Source organism: Notechis scutatus, chromosome Z (genome assembly GCF_049901735.1).
Source record: "Notechis scutatus isolate UNSWTSFEM ecotype Mainland chromosome Z, rNotScu1.2, whole genome shotgun sequence".
NCBI classification, from domain to species: domain Eukaryota; kingdom Metazoa; phylum Chordata; class Lepidosauria; order Squamata; family Elapidae; genus Notechis; species Notechis scutatus.
The window spans coordinates 85,394,056-85,410,963 of record NC_142025.1 but is presented as its reverse complement, the minus strand read 5'-3'; the positions used below and the strand labels follow the sequence as shown (position 1 = coordinate 85,410,963).

Genomic DNA, 16,908 nt, shown 5'->3' with positions numbered 1-16,908 from the left:
GTTGATTGTTCTCACTGTCAAAAAGTTTCTTCTTATTTCCAGGTTAAATTTCTCCTTGTTCCATCCATTATTCCTTGTCTGACCTTCGGGTGCTTTAGAAAATAGCTTGACCCCCTCCTCTCTGTGGCAGCCCCTCAGATATTGGAAGACTGCTATCATGTCTCCCCTGGTCCTTCTCTTCACTAGACTAACCATGCCCAGTTCTTGTAACCGTTCTTCATATGTTTTAGTCTCCAGTCCCCTAATCATCCTGGTTGCTCTTCTCTGTACTGAGTCTCAACATCTTTTTTATGATGTGGTGACCAAAATATACATATTACTTCCTCATCCTATTTCCCCCACATCAACATCTTGTGAGGAAGGCTGGGTCGAGAGAATATGACTAGCCAGCTTTCATGCCTGAGGGGGAGCTAGAACTCACAGTCTCTGGTTTTTAGACCAGCACCTTAATCACTACACCAAACTAGCTTCCACCCAAAACAAAAGTGTTATCCAAACACACACAAAATGCACACATTTGTGCTAGAGAGGAAGGTAGATGAGAGGCATGGATTCCAAGATTTGTATTAATTTATCAATGTCTGTTTTAATGAAAGTAATATCATTGCAGTGTGATGCATATCTAAAATTACCCATGAACTTGTTTGTTGCAAAGTCTTGAAATAATAATAAACCTAATATATATTACAATTCAAAGGAAGAGATTCCATTTGCCATATCTATTTAAACATGTGCCTTTAGCAGTATTGTAACGACTGGAACTTCAAGAACCGATTGTAAGTACCACTTGCTCAGGACCATGCTAAGTTTCAAGGAATGGTTGTAATATGAGGACTTTCCTTATCCCATTTTCCTGTGAGTTTTCAAGATTCCATTCAACCCTAGAAATTACTTTCATTTTTCTTTGGGATGAATGGGAACAAAGACCTCCATCTTTCCTAGCAATTAAAATAATATTCAGGTTTCATTACACTACAGCACAAAACAAGAGTGAGCAAACTGGGGCCTTCAGATGTTGCTGAACTTCTATTGTCTAGCAAAGGGGTATCTATTTCATTGAACACTGTCAGGATTGTGTTTCATCTCGGTGGGTGTGGCCAGTCTGGGTGTGGCCAGCTTGACACCTGTGGCCAAATGCTAAGGCAGGACTTCCCTCAGACCCTCCCTCACCGTCATTTTATCTTCCTCCCTCCCTCCCTTCTCTTCTTTTTCATTCTCCTTTATTCTTCTTCCCCCTTTCCTTATTTTTCCTTCCTTGCTCTCTTCCCATCTTTCCTTTTTCTTTCTCTTTCCTCTTTCCCTTTCTTCTTTCCTGTCCCTTCTTGCATGCTCAAATGCAAAAGGGGAAACATTTCTCCTTTTGTTTTGTTTTTAATTTGTTTTGCTAGCCCTCTGCCAGGGACAATGTAACCCGGGTGTGTGTGTGTTCGCATTGCTCTCCCAAGCTCTGTTTTCGCTGACAGAGGTACCACAGGCCAGTCCTGTGCTGTTTCCAGGGCGGCTTGGTGGTCCAGACCTAAGCACCCTGCAGGCTGGATCTAGCCCACGGGCCTTGAGTTTAACACTCCTGGTCTAGCACCTCTGGTCATTGATCATGCTGGCTAGACTGAAATTTCTTCAGAGAATCAATAGTTATATTCTTTTCTCCCTACTTTCCTCTCTTCTTTGAGTAGCAATATTTTTTCCGCTGTTGTTCCAATTGTCAACCCCTATCCTGTTTCTTTGAATGTTCCTGTCCTGTTTCAGAAAGTGCCACATGTTATAGGCAAAGTGATGGTTGGCCTTCTTATCTGGCTTAGTTGCTTTTCTTTTCAGCACATCACTACTCAGTGGAAAAATATCTACTGATGAGGACACTGAAGAAAGTCAAAATAGAAAGGACAGAGGAAGTGACAGATATCATTGGAACTCAAAAAACAAAATGCTGGGAAATGCTGGGAGAGAAATGGCTGAAGTGGAGGTTGGCTAGTGACCAGAGAGGAGGATATATGCATATATCTCCCAGTGCTTCTCAAACATACATCTGATAACATTTGTTAATGGTTATCTGCCTTTGCCACCCAAGTAATTTATGGAAGCATTACACAATTTATGCAGGTAGAAACTGTATAATGAAGATAAGACTTTTTTTATATCAGTACAATGAACAATAACTTAAGTTTCACTCACAGGCAAAGAGGGAGAGATGAAGGCAGCATTGGAGAAAAAACTGCTGGTGATCTCAGAGCATGATTGTGGTTTGTTAAGTATTTTTGGATATTGCATAATGATAATGCATTCCCCCACCCCACACCCTGGTCAAATTGTCCTTGAGTCACAAATGGTAGATATGTTCAGTTTCTTTTTTGTAAAAAGAAATTTATTTATTTATATTAATTATGAATTATTTATTTATTATTATTTATTGCTGCCCATCTCATAGCAAATGGCTCTGGGTAGCTTCCTACATAATAATAGCCTCAACTAATTAATCATTGTGTGATTATTCATATTTAGGATTCAGAACTTTATAGTGTCTGAGTACTAAACATATATGTATATAAAAGAAGAAAATGAAATTAGCATTTAGTCATTGCTATCTTAGCCCTCAAAGAAAGTGGAAATACAAAACAATAATATTATTTCAATTTACATCTAAATCTATTCATTGGCTCTTGGTGAAGTCTGTGATCTTTCGGGATCACAATGTACAATAACAGAAATCAAGACTTTGCTTTGACTCTGAATGTTCCACTGATAGCCATGGTCCGAAAGATGCATTCATCATGGACCAGCCAGACTTCTTCCATAAATATCTATAAATCATATCTATCATGCTATTCCATTTTGGACATTATGCAGAATGCAAAAATAATAATAGTAGACCAAACAAATTAAAAGCTTCAGATAAGGAAACAGCTAAAACTAGTTTATGCTAACTTCCAGTCCCCTGAGACTCCAGACCTAATAACAAAACTAGATTGTGAGGGATATTTGGAAAATAAGAAGGGATGGAATTGACTTCTTCAGAGGGGAGAATGTGCCATAAGTCTCTATTAATTTATCTTCTGTTCTAGCTTTTTGCCATCTGCATACAGCTTGAATTTGTTTAATCCATTTTACCTGAAAACAACTACATGTTGTTTCATATAGTATTTCTCAGATGCATTATTTTTGTTACAACATTTTTGTTGCATGTAATCTGTCTTGAGATTCACTGCAAACTATTCAGTTATCTGCTATACAGCGCCAACTTCATAGAAAAGTATGCATACATTTTTGTTCTCAAACAGTATATTTCCACTGTCATCACAGTAGCGCATACATTTTGTCCACAAACATATTATTAAGGGGACATCATATATTCTTGTGTTACTTCCTTCTTAGGGTTGAACAGTTTTCTAAGCATGGTTCTCTCATGTTTTATTTCAATCATATGCCACTATAATTCTCTTCAGCAATCAACTTCACATCGCTGATTCTATAATTCAATCCTATTGTCTTCATCATATGCTTTCTTTAAATCTACATTTAAATAAATGAATAAATATTTCTCTGTATATATTACCATGTATAGATGTATTACATCTAGGTTACCATAAATAATTGCCTTGAGGCAAAGTAGCTGTTCTGTAAACTTTTATCAGGGAATTACCATCCATCAGTCTAGAAAAGAAAATGGTACTTACTTCCTTGATCATTTTTATAGCAGTATCAGTATTTGTAGCAAGAGAATTTGTGTGAAAATGAGTGTGTTTCTGGATTCTTCTTTTTTTAATTTTCAAAAGTTTAACCAGGAAGTTTCCTTTAACAATCGTCTCTCCCTATTTTGCAATGGCCTATCTCACTTCTACCTGATCTCTCTAGGTTGGCATTAAAACTAATGCTATAAGAATTTAATTTCATAGAAATGATGCTGTTTTTGGGAGCCATCCAGAAGATCAAGATGGTTATGGTGATTACACAATTGAAACTTCATCCCTTTAACTGTATATCACACATACTCCAAAAATAAGTCCTAGCTTCTGTCTGATTGAACTTTTTTTTTTAGTCCCACAAACTTCTTTTGTTGCCCTGCATGAGGCGGAAATGGCAGCCCCGTTTTACTGGCCTGCATCGCTTTGCATCTCCCTTCTACCTTCGAAGGAGGAACACAACACTGTGAGGAGAAGCAGCAGAAAATAGGGCTGCCATTTCCAGAATGGAAAAGGAAGACATTGGGCAATGCAGGCCAGTGGAAAAAGGGAGGACAGGCAATCGCTGCGCTGTGCAAGGAAGGAAGGAAGGAAGAGAGGGGGAGAGAGAAAAAGAATACACCCCTGAAACCCTGGTATAACTCTCCAAGGTTGGATCAGATCTCTCTCTCTCTCTCTCTCTCTCTCTCTCTCTCTCTCTCTCTCTCTCACACACACACACACACACACACACACACACACTGGATTAGATTGCACTCTCGTGCTCTCATTCCTTGTGGTGGTGGCCCTTCAGTGCCTGGCCCGCTGGGATGGCCCCACTTCTCATTCAGCTGCTTTCCCTCCTTCTTCTCTCTGCGCCACAAAGGCAATATGCCTTGGAAGGGAAGTGGGAAAGAAGTTTCTGTTGGGAGAGGTCCCGCCCTGCAGTCAAAACTTCAAAGCCACACTTTCAGCTGTTTGCGGCATTGATGGTCTGGCCGCTAACCCCCCCCCCACAGCTTTGCTTAGTGGCCGTGGCGCTGGTGCATCATTTAGTCTCCTGTTTCGTTATAGCAGCGAGAAAGGAGAAGAACCGAGCTGGTGATCATGCATAGGGCTGCTGAAGCTACCACCGCAAGGCTAGGCAGTTGTCAGCATGTTGATGTCCTGCCTCCGGGGCCCTCTGATAAGCCAGTGCAGCTTATCACGCAAGTGGCAGCTTCGCATCCCTGCCTCTCTTCGTCCTCCACTCCCCCAGTGCCTCGCTTAGTGGCTGCAGCACTGGAGCATTGCTTGTCCTCCACCACCCCGCCTCATCTCCTGCTCTGTTGTGGCCGCAAAAAAATAAGACCTACTCCAAAAATAAACCCTGGTGCTTATTTTGGCAACCAAAAATTTAAGACCAGGTCTTATTTTCAGGGAAACATGGTATATTATGTGGATCTACTATTGAAGTATTTTGCAAATTCAACTTGTACAAAATGTGATTTATAAATTTTAGTTAGATATTAGAATCAGTTACAACCTTCATAAAGATATTGACTCAACATCGGCCATTGAATAATTTTGTATATTCTTTCTATTTATAGTTACCGATTGACAGTTGATAATATTACCATTACCAATTACACTTGGTAATATTTAGTACCGTTCTAAATAAAAATGTCATCTGTAAACATCAAATGCCCTCCAGTATTGTAGATTTTTCCCACTGAAACAACCTGAGAGCACTAAAAGTTTTATAAAGATAAATAGATAGATTGATTAACAACTGTAGCTAATTAGGCAACATCTAACATATAGCACAATGGGAATACTTAGGTATTGACAGTAAGTCGCACAATGGTGTTACCTATAAGAAAGTATAGTTATATTCAACCTGAATGTTGCATGCTATTTCAGAAAATGAAATATTTGTAATGATTATGTAAATGAAACTCAAACTAATACAATGTAGCAAATTGCTGTAGTAATAAAAACATTTTCATTCAGCAATGAAGGAAAATGTTTTTTCCAGGGCAAAATTTTTATAGTTTTTGTTGTAGCTACAGAAGATTCCCTTTACTGTTATCTCAATCAGCTGCATTTCAGTCATCAAGATATGAAGAAAACCTACCTGTAAAAATAGTTACTTATAAGGTCATTTCTCTAACATCCCCCCACATTTTCTGAGCCCAGGTTTTTAGAAGATTTAAATTTAACCAGCCTTTCAATTTTACATCCAGAAGATTCCAGGGTCATCTTCAGATTATCTCCAGGTAGGTTCTGAAAAACTTGCACCAAAACTTTTGAAGAGTCATACCTAGTCAGTACTAAACTAAGAAAAAAACCCTCAATGAAATTTATAGAAATAAGTCACTTTTCTGTTTCATCCAAAATAGATGCTAGTGAAGTTGTTATAAAATACGTATTGTGAGCACCTAAATATAAGCGGTGTTGGCATGTTCCAAATAATATCAGGTGTTTACCCCTCAAAAAGATACAAGGATAGTGCTGGCATTATGGCAATGGAATGATAATATATTGCAAAGATATCTGATATCCTAATCTCAAACCATGAAGGGTAAGTGTGGCCAACCCAGAGCCTGCTAACCACAGGAAGCCTCTGGCTAAACTATTTGGTCCTGTAGTATGTGACCCAATTATGATGGGGAAGATAGTGTCAATAGAAGGATTATTAACACAACACTCTTATTGAAAATTGGGTTCCTTGTACTCTGTTGCCTGTATAGTTGGCTTAGAATCATAGAATAGGAAAAGACTTTTTAGATTATTGAATAACTTTCAGTTCAGCAAAGGAACCCTGTTAAAATATCTTCATCAAATTATTGCCTATGCCCCAGATGAATACAGTCATGAAGAGGAACTCAAATCTTGTTCTAACATTCATTTGGAATCATTTTTCTTGTAATTTAAATAAATTATTATATGTCCTGCACTGTCATTTAATAGGGAACAAGTATTGATCTGTAATATCCTTTCAGGTATACGAATGTATTTTCATATGTCTTCTCTTTTCTTCGCAAGATGAAGTATTTCAAGTTCTTTCTCTTGATAGAACTGAGATTCTATGCCCAAAAACTTGTACAGGTAGTCCTCGAGTTATGAACACAATTGAGCCCAAAATTTATGTTGCTAAGTGAAAAAAATTGTAAATTTGCTCTATTTTACAACTTTTCTTGCCACAGTTGTTAAGTGAATCATATTTGTTAAGTTAGTAACATGGTTGTTAAGTGAATCTGGCTTCTCCATTGACATTATTTGTCAGAAGTTTGCAAAAGCTGATCACATGACGCCAAGAAACTGCAACCATTGTTAGTATGAACCACTTGCCAAGCATCTGAATTTTGATCATGTGACCACTGGAATGCTACAACAGTCAGTGTGAAAACAGTCATAAGTCACTTTTTTCAATGCTGTGGTAATTTTGAATGGTCACTAAATGAATCATGAGTCAAGGCTACCTGGATTGCCATTCTCTGAAAGTGTTTCATTTTCTTCTTAAAATATAAATCCAGGAACTATACTTCAATTTGTAGATTTGTAGTCTGTCTAAAGCAGATTAAACCTGAACAATTATTTCCCATGATTTGGAAACTATGCTACTGTTAGCGCAGCCTGAAATTACATGATGCATGAATAACAATGTGTCCTTGTTAAATTAGTTATATTAGATTTCTTTAATCTATAAAGATAATTTTGAATCTTATTTCAGTGGTAGTAACTATCCATATAATTTTAGATCTTCTGTAAATTTAATAATCATTACAATTTGATTATTTATATGTGTGTGTGTGTGTGTGTGTGTGTGTGTGTGTGTGTGTGTATCAGAGGTGCTATTCAAACGGTTCGCACCTATTCAGGTGAACCGGTAGCGGTTGTTTGGCATGGGTCGCCAAACCGGTGGCAATCCCTGGCTGGCCACACCCCCAACCCGGTCGCCCGGTCTCTCACTTGAGACCTAGCTTTCTGTTCCCCACGTCCTCTTTCTCCCCAGGGAAAAGGAAGAAAGGCATGGACATTGCAAGTATCACTTTCCCCGTGTGAGTTAAAGTGCTGGAGTGAGAAGGAGTGCCTTCTGACAGAGGGGGTGGGGGAATCCACTCAAGCCTTGGAGAAATTTAAAGGAGCTGCTTCCAAAATGCTTGTCTGTTAAGTGCTGTGTGTATGTGTGTGTGTGTGTGTGTGTGTGTGTGAGAGAGAGAGAGAGAGAGAGAGAGAGAGAGTAGGAAGAGAGAGATAAAACTGTGTGCTATTATTTTTAATTGTTCCATTATTTATCATGTGTTAATATTTTACACTGTCCCTACACCTAGAGTGATTTTTCTGCCTTTCTTTTGCCCAGGGCTACCACATATTTTTCAGGATTTACATGCATTCAATGTCAATAGTCCAAAGCATAAAATACACATGTGTTTAACAAAGTTGAAAGGGACCTTGGAGGTCTTCTAGTCCAACTCCCAGCTCAGGCAAGAAAACTGAGGATGCCAAACTCTGAGTAGGAATCCTGGGAAAGGTGTCAGAATAATACTTAGAAGGGACCTTGGGGTGGACCCTATACCATTTCAGAGAAATGGCTGTCCAGTCTTTTCTGAAAAACCTCCAGTGTTGGAGCACCCAGAACTTCTGGAGACAGACAGTTCCACTGGTTAATTGTTCTCACTGTCAGGAAGTTTCTCCTTAGTTTTAGGTTGCTTCTCTCTGTTCAGTTTCCATCCATTGCTTCTTGTTTGTATTCTGCTTCTTTGGAAAATACATTCTCCCCCTTTCTTTGTGGCAGCCCCTTAAAAGCCTGTTGCCTATCACACTCTTGAGTAAAGCATGTGAGCCATTTCCTCCTTTCAGTGGTCCATGAAAGTACATCTATAGTTTGCAGAAAATAAAGTCAAAAAAGGTGAAGAACATTTTTACAGAACTATAGATAAGTTGAGGCTGGGTGACAAGGAATGGCTGGGAGGGGAGGGGCCAGGTGAGGCACCCCTTGATGTGAGTGACATTGAATTGGCCACGCCCACCCAGTCACATGACCACCAAGCCACCCCCACCCAGTCACATGACCACCAAGCCTAGCCCACCAAATAAGCCACGCCCACAGAACCGGTAGTAAAACATTTGAATTCCACCACTGATTATATATATAGAATCAGTAGAATATATATAGAATTATATATATAGAATGAATATATATATATATATATATATATATATATATCCATTCATATATATATGAATGATATAAAACGCATCTTTTAAATAAAAGATTTTTGTTCAGAGATATGACAAAACTTTAAATATCTTTTAGAAGCATTGGTAATCATTTGTAAGAATATTTTTCGGTGAGTCTGTGTTTTCTTCAGTTGTTGCTATGAACGCAAACAGTTATTGAAATTAAATATGGAGAGAAAAATGAATGTCCATTTTAAAAATTGAACAGATTTCAGAGACTGTGCAAAAATAAACAAGCTTATCCTTTTTCATTAAAATATGGATTAAATTAGTTTTAAATTTACGTTTTATTTTAATAAATGTAAAGTTCTATCATTGTTTTGTTAAATACTTAAACATTATTTTTTAAAAGTAAACTACCAGTATTTGTTTATCTTTACTTAATCCCAGCCCCAATAAACTCATTCGTTTTACTAATGGTTGGTGATATTGCACAAATGAAACTATCATTTTTAGGAGACGCTGGGATTGCAAAGTTTGAAAACTCCTGGCCTAAGCAATTTTCTGAGATGCCCTTATGGCTTTTGGTTTTCATTCCTACAAGAAAGGCAGCTTTGTTCTGCTTGAATGAATCTGTAATGCTGTCACTCCAAGTTGATGAAGGTGGGAAATGCAGATGGGCCTTGATTTATTTTTGTTTAAGTTCAGGGATATGAATAGAAGGATGAACAGCTCCCCATTAATTTTTATTGTAAACAGGAGGAGAGAACACCAACTAATTTAAGGAGGAAGGCTTTTGCTTTTTGGTGATGAAGGATATGTTCCAGTTATAAATAATTAACTTGCATGTGTGTTGGAAGATGGTTTAATTCCTGAAAGAAATTACTTGTGAGGAATGATTGGGGGTGGGGGTGGCAGAGGGAAGCCATGCAATCTATATGCCTTTGCCTTTCATGCTTGTGTGAGAGAGAAAAGACTAAATGTATTCATTGGAAACATGTCAGCAGGAAAGCTGAAAGAATATTGCTGAGACCATTCCTATCAAGAGAGTAGCAGCAGGTTTCTGGGTCGAAAAGGCTTTTAGAATTTCTATCATGAAGAAGGCCGAGGCCCAAATAATGGCAAGAAAAGATTCTCTTGGTCTCCATAAAATCTCACAGAATATGGAAATATATTTTTTCCTCATACAGGTATTTAAGAAAGGATAGATTTATAGTAGTTTGGGAGCTTTGTATATTCCTTCCTCTTTGTTAGACAAATTTGAATTTATATTCCTATCCTTTCCTGAGCAAAGACTAGAGGAAAATCAATGAGCATTCTCCCACAAACTCCCATCCATTTTGACTCCTTTTAGAGCTGTTCCTAGAGGAAGCTATCAGGCCTCGCTATGTTCCTGGAGTGATAAGCCATTGTCTAGACAAGGGGTGTCAAACTCAAGGCCCAGGGCCCGGATCTGGCCCACTGACCCACCCTGGAAACAATGAAGGAGCGGCCTGCGATGCCTCTGCCACAAAAATGGAGCTCAGGAGGGGCATACATGGACCTCTAGAGCTATGTTTTTGCTGGCAGAGGGCTGCAGGAGGCCCTCACAGCTGAAAAACTGGGCCACCACAGGCATCACCAACGAATGACATTGAGCTAAGAGACTTTTGCCTTCATGTAAGGAAAGCAGCAGAAGCAGCAGAAATCTTTCTTTCTCTCCCCCAAACTCCGCCAGAAATGAGTCTTTGTGAGAGACTTGTCGCACCGGTGCAACCCCTTGGAGCAGGATGCCTTGCAGGGTCCCAAAGACTCATTTCTGGCAGAGTTTGGGGGAGAGAAAGAAAGATTTTTGCTGCTTTCCTTGTGTGCAGCCAAAAGCAGAAGAAGAAAGAAGGGGAAAGAAGCAGCCCAGTGGCCAGGCCAGTCACGTGGGGCAAGTGGGGCAAGTTTCCCCCTCCATCTTTCCCCCTTCCCTTCACTACCTCGCGTTGTTTGCAGTGCAAATGATGCAAGCCTTGTGTTCCTGCGGGCCATGTGGGCGGTACAGCCTTGTGTTCCCACACAGTCTGGATTAATTACTTCGGGGGTTCCTTTGGGGTGACATTTCTCTGCAGACTAGCAAAATTTTCTCGCGGCCCACTGGTTGGAGACCACTGGTCCAGAAGATGACTTACACCTCTTGTACTGGCATGTAAGATTGAAAAGGAGAATACAGTTGTGGATGATCTAAACAAATGTCTTCAGTGCTACACTTGTCTCCCTACCATTTCTCATCCTGCTATGGGAACTGAAGTCAATTCCTTAACTGAAGGGGGATTGGAAAGTTAATGAGGATGTATTTCTTTTCTTAGCAGAAAATTCAATAGATTAGAACAGAAATTTAAAGAACATCAATAGAGATTTTTCTTAAATTTGGTGATGCGTTAAACTTTCAAAAATCTGTTATCCAGGTCTATAATCTTGTCCAGAGAAGATTTTAAAGCACATTCTGTGCATATGGAAGAGAAATACAATTCTTTTGAAGCAAGGGGCATGGAGGGTAGGGGAAAATTAAGTTGCTTTGCATTTGTGAAGACCTGAATCCGGATCAGGCTAATGTTTCTTTACTTTAGAGCAGAGTTTTTCCATCTCAGCAGTTTTTAAATGTTTGGAGTTCATGCTACTGGAAATTCTGGAAACTGAGTCTTAAAGTTACCAAATTGAGAAAGGCCACTTTAGAGCAGAGAGACAGTTTTATGCTGTAGAATTGATTTTTCAGTATCATTTCAATGGAAGAGAATGGGCTTATCAGACTATTCTTTTCTTCTGATTTAATAGTCCTACAGCTTCCAGTTGCCTGTTCCTCACTACCAGGATATTTAGTCTGTGATCTCCAAATGTGTCTCTAGGTAACTTTAAGAGTAATTATTAATTAAGAATAATAATTGTTAATTAAAAATAACAATTTTTTTATGTTGGGGCTTTGGTACATTCTCTTTCTTCATTACCATTTGGGTTACATTAATAAATAGTAAATACTATACAGATCATAACACTGTTTTGAAAAAGTAAATTTATACATGGATATTTGGATACTAATCAGTAAAACCTGGGACACTTCTCACCTTATTGTTACAAACTAATAGTTAACATAAAATAGGTTTTACAAAAGGACTGGGAGTTGCTGTAAATCTTCTTTTTCAAGAACATGCTTCAGATCTTTTTACTCTTTTCTTCCTTCCTAATTCAACAATTGAACATTACATTAAAATATAAAGGATGCTGTACAATTACAATCATTGCATCTAAAAAAGCAGAAAATAAAAAAAAATATAACAAGGCGGAACAGAATCACCTTTTCTCCAATTCTAATATGCAACTGTAGTCCTTGAATTACGGATGTAATGGAGCCTGCCAATTATATTTGTAACTCGAGGATACGTAACAGTGAATCACATAGCTTGAACATGATGACTCTCTGCTTTTGCCCACGTAATTGCTAATCGAATACTCAGGCCGTTAAGGGCACATGAGGTATCTCAGGTTGGGAAAAGACGTGGGGGGAGGCTAGTGCTTTCCCCACCTACTGAGATATCTCATGCTTTCCCCCCCCCATCCTGCCCAACTGAGTCACTTACCTTACGTACATCTTGATGATCAACAGAGCTGTCCCTTCTCTACCTTCTCTGCCATGGTTTCACCTTGGGCAAAGGCTTGCTGAGGCCTACAGGGATGAGAGATTGCATCCCCCCTATAGGCTCCGGTCATTTTTGCAAAAAAGTCTTTGCTGTCTCCGTTCTTAGCTGCAAAGGACTTGAGGAAAGGCCTTTACCACTGTAAACAGAGGCCCGAAGGGATGCGCACGTCCCTCTTGGCCTCTGTTCTCAGTGTTAAAAGGTTTTGGGGAAAACAATCTCTCATCCTTGTAGGCCTTGGCAAGCCTTTGTACAAGGGTTTTTGCTTCGGTGGTTCAGGCCTTCCCGCCATTTGCAAAATCTTTTGCTGCAGATCTCGTCCAGGCCTCCATTTTCAGAGAACAGAGGGCCAAAAGTACCGTGAGATCATGTGAGATCAGTAGCACGACATCTCATGCTACTGATCTCACATAATCGTGTGGTACTTTAGGCCTCCATTCTCTGAAAAGACACCAAAGGTCTGAAGGCGGGGCGGGGGGGAAATAGGCAGGGCAAATGTTTGCAGCGCTTCTGCAGTCATTCGTAAGTGTGAATGACTGCCATGGTGCTGCAACTTTTGTTACTTTCAGAACTGTGTCGTAAACACTTGGGAAGGGGGGTTATGTCATAATTTTGAATGATGGCTAAGTGAACTGTCCACTACCCTGTAATACGTTAAAAAGTGTATTAAAAATCTTGTAGTGAAACAATACAGAATTGGTTCCATTAGAAAAAAAAATTCGCGTGATGAATTTTAAACCACTTGGGGAATCTCCATGGGTAGGGAAAATTAACTTTTGCTGGCATTTGCTTCTAAATTATGGGATAACAATGGGGACATAATGTATTTATTCCGTTGCGAATAATTTGTCAGTTTCAATTTCCTCTTGATATTAAACATCTAGTTATATTCTAATACATTTTAGTACATATCAGTTTATTTAGTGTGATAACATTCAGCTCCAATATAATTTGATAGATTTTCTGAACTGCTGAATCAGCTACAGCTCCATGATGGCGAACCTATGGCACGCGTGCTGGAAGTGGCACGCAGAGCCGCTTCTGCCGGCACGTGAGAGGTCGCCCCATAAGAGCCCCACTGCGCATGTGCACGCAATCCGCCAGTCCAGCAGCTGATTTTCAGGTATCTGGTACGCATGGGTGTGTGGGTGTGTGCGGGAGATGCACACACATGCACAGAAATGCGCAGCGCGGAGAGGTCATGCATGCATGTGCAGGGGCGCCCCCCTTGCGCATTGCCTTCTGGGTGCTGGCGTGCGAGTGCATGCATACGAGCGCGCGTGCAATTTTTGGCACATGAGTCCAAAAAGGTTAGCCACCACTGCTATAGCTACTTGTTTCTTATAACAATAGCACTTAGACTTATATACCGCTTCACAGTATTTTACAGCAGTGGCCCCCAGCCTTTTGGGCACCAGGGATTTTTCAATGGACCAAAAGAGGTGTGGTTTCATGTGCTGCCTGCATCCCACAGATGGGGCTTCACTTGTTTGCATGGCCCAGTTGCTGGCATGCTGCAGACCTGCCGGTGGACCCCTGCTTTACAGCAGTCTCTGAGCAGTTTACAGTGTCAGCATGTTGTCCCCTACAATTAATCCAATTATTTGATTAAGTGTCATATTTAACAATTCTTATGGTCATCCATTTCCAAGTTGTATTATTTGGTTTGTTTTGACAAAAGAAACAAAATAGAATTTATTTTAAAAACTGTACCATTTTAATGGTAACTAATCATAAAAAATCTTATTACTCAACTTTCTGCCGTCCTTTTTCTACAACCTTTGGAACACGGATGCTTCTTGTGAGGGAAAAGGGATCTCTTTAATCCAATCTATTCAACTGGATAATTTGTGTCTGTGGCCTATAATGCTGTCCATTGCTCCTTCGTTTTCCCCTCAGTTTTCTCATCTTCTTTTACTCTCATTACTAGGTTTTCGAGAATGTTTTACTTTAATTTTCGATGTTCATTACTTATTTCATTAACAATCTCTTCTTCACTTCCCAGTCTAATATGTTGTTAACATTTCCATTTCATTTGTCAAAAGCTCTGAATTAATTCTATTTCTATAAATTGTGCATTATTATATTATTGCATAATATGTCACATTATACTTTTATGTTCTTTATTCTTAACTGCATGAAGTGCTATCATTACATATATAAAAACATTCTGAACAGTGAAAAATATAGTCTAGTCATGTTACTTTCTCAAATCTAAAAGAAAAGAAAAACAATGGGGCAAATAGACAAAAGGAATCATTTTGTTCCAGTCAAAAATTTTCAGTGTTCTTGGCTTATCTTATAATTAAATTCATTCAGTATGTTATCCTTTTTCCTCTACAGAAAGAAAATATTGTAGCTAATTGCATTCAATCTGATGCCAGTTGTATTCAATTCAAGCCAGAAGCCTCTGTACTTGGATTCTTATATGTAATTCTGGGGGTCTGATGAGTTATATTTGGAAGTGTCAGAAGCTTGAATTCAGGGCTCCCAAACATCATCCCATAAAGTGGACTCCATGTAGTGTCAGGCTTGAGGTCATCCTAGGCAACACATCTGGGTATTCCTGATACAGATGTGACAAAGTGTGTGACAACACTGCATTGTGTAGCAAGGAAAATGAAACAGCATTTCATTGAACAAAGTGATTGAGCTTCCAGTAATATAATTTCCCTGTGGTGTGTCTGGGTTCTTTTATTGGAACCTAAAGTACTGTGGAAAAATATGTTAGTGGTAGCTATAGATGCTTCAACTTGGTTTTCCTTATATGATAGATTTTAATTAAGTAAAGCACAGATTGGTGTCTATTTGCAACTTCTGTATCCTGAGCCTACTGGAATCTGACTTTTTGCTGCCATGAGATAGTCAAGAAAAAATTAAGTCTGGTTGTCTGACATACTTCAGAATTTTGATCTCCCTTGAGAACAGCAGCATTTCACTCAGTATTTTCATTAGAATATTAATCAGGATGAGGTTATAATGCTGTTCTGCAAAATACCATAAATAATTGCCTTGAGGCAAAGTAGCTGTTCTGTAAACTTTTATCAGGGAATTACCATCCATCAGTCTAGAAAAGAGAATGGTACTTACTTCCTTGATCATTTTTATAGCAGTATCAGTATTTGTAGCAAGAGAATTTGTGTGAAAATGAGTGTGTTTCTGGATTCTTCTTTTTTTAATTTTCAAAAGTTTAACCAGGAAGTTTCCTTTAACAATCGTCTCTCCCTATTTTGCAATGGCCTATCTCACTTCTACCTGATCTCTCTAGGTTGGCATTAAAACTAATGCTATAAGAATTTAATTTCATAGAAACGATGCTGTTTTTGGGAGCCATCCAGAAGATCAAGATGGTTATGGTGATTACACAATTGAAACTTCATCCCTTTAAATGTATATCACACATATATGAAAAAGTGGGAAGGGTTGGATTTTTGTGGGTGTGCCTACTATGTTAACTTTTAAACTTCTTCTCCCAATAAAGAATCCCACTGCCATCTTTCTAGGTAGAGGAGAACTGTTTTCAAATTTTCAAAGGTGCCAGTGTAAAATGATAATGTGGTAAAATAATAAGGTGATTAGATAATAAGACATGCTAACAGAAGTTTGCCAATCTTGGCTGAATAATAATATATAAAAGTAAGAGGAAACAGAAAAAAAATAGAAATGGAGAGAGAGGAGGGGAAAGGAAGGGCAAACAATTTATCTGTAGTGCAGCCTTCCCAGCCTAGTGACTTCCAGATACATTGCAAGCACTCTTCTGCTCCTTTCATCCTCAACAAATAACTATTCTTAACATTTCTGAAATGCATCAGGTTGGTACAGGCTGCTGTACTTAACTGACTTCAGGAGCTATCATCTCATTTGCTTAATCTAGGTTTTTAAAATTTTGATTCTTTGGTGTAAATGGTTACCCTTATAACAGTGATGGCAAACCTTTTCGGCACCAAGTGCCCAAACCAGACTGCACGTGCATGCGTGTGCAAGTGCGTGCACCAGAAATCGGAAGACCAGCTGCCCGGTGCGCATGCATGCACCAGCCAACTGGGACTTGGGTTTCCAGCATGTGCATGTGCATGCGCACCGGCCAACTGGTCTTCCTGTTTTTTCTGCCTGTCTTTTGGCCCATTTTCAAGCGGTTTTCAGGCTGTTTTCTGGGCCATTTTTGCCCAAAAAATGCCCCCCAAAATGCCCCCCAAAACAGCCTGAAAACTGCCTGAAACAGGCCCCAAAATGGCCAGTTTTGGGGCCATTTTTAGGGCCATTTTCAGACCATTTTCCAGCGCTCTGGTGCCCCCAAAGACCAGCTGGTCGCACATGTGCCCACGGAGACAGCTCTGTGTGCCACCTCTGGCACACGTGCCATAGGTTTGCCATCACGGCCCTATAAGAACTGTAAAATTATCATATATTAAAATTAAATATATGATAATTGC

At 39.2% G+C, this 16,908-nt stretch overlaps 1 protein-coding gene across 2 annotated transcripts in view; it reads left to right on the top strand.

The window, feature by feature from the left end:
- Positions 1–16,908, top strand: part of MRC2 (mannose receptor C-type 2) — a 107,258-nt gene that overhangs the window by 1,144 nt on the left and 89,206 nt on the right. The gene's annotated exons all lie outside the window — the stretch shown is intronic.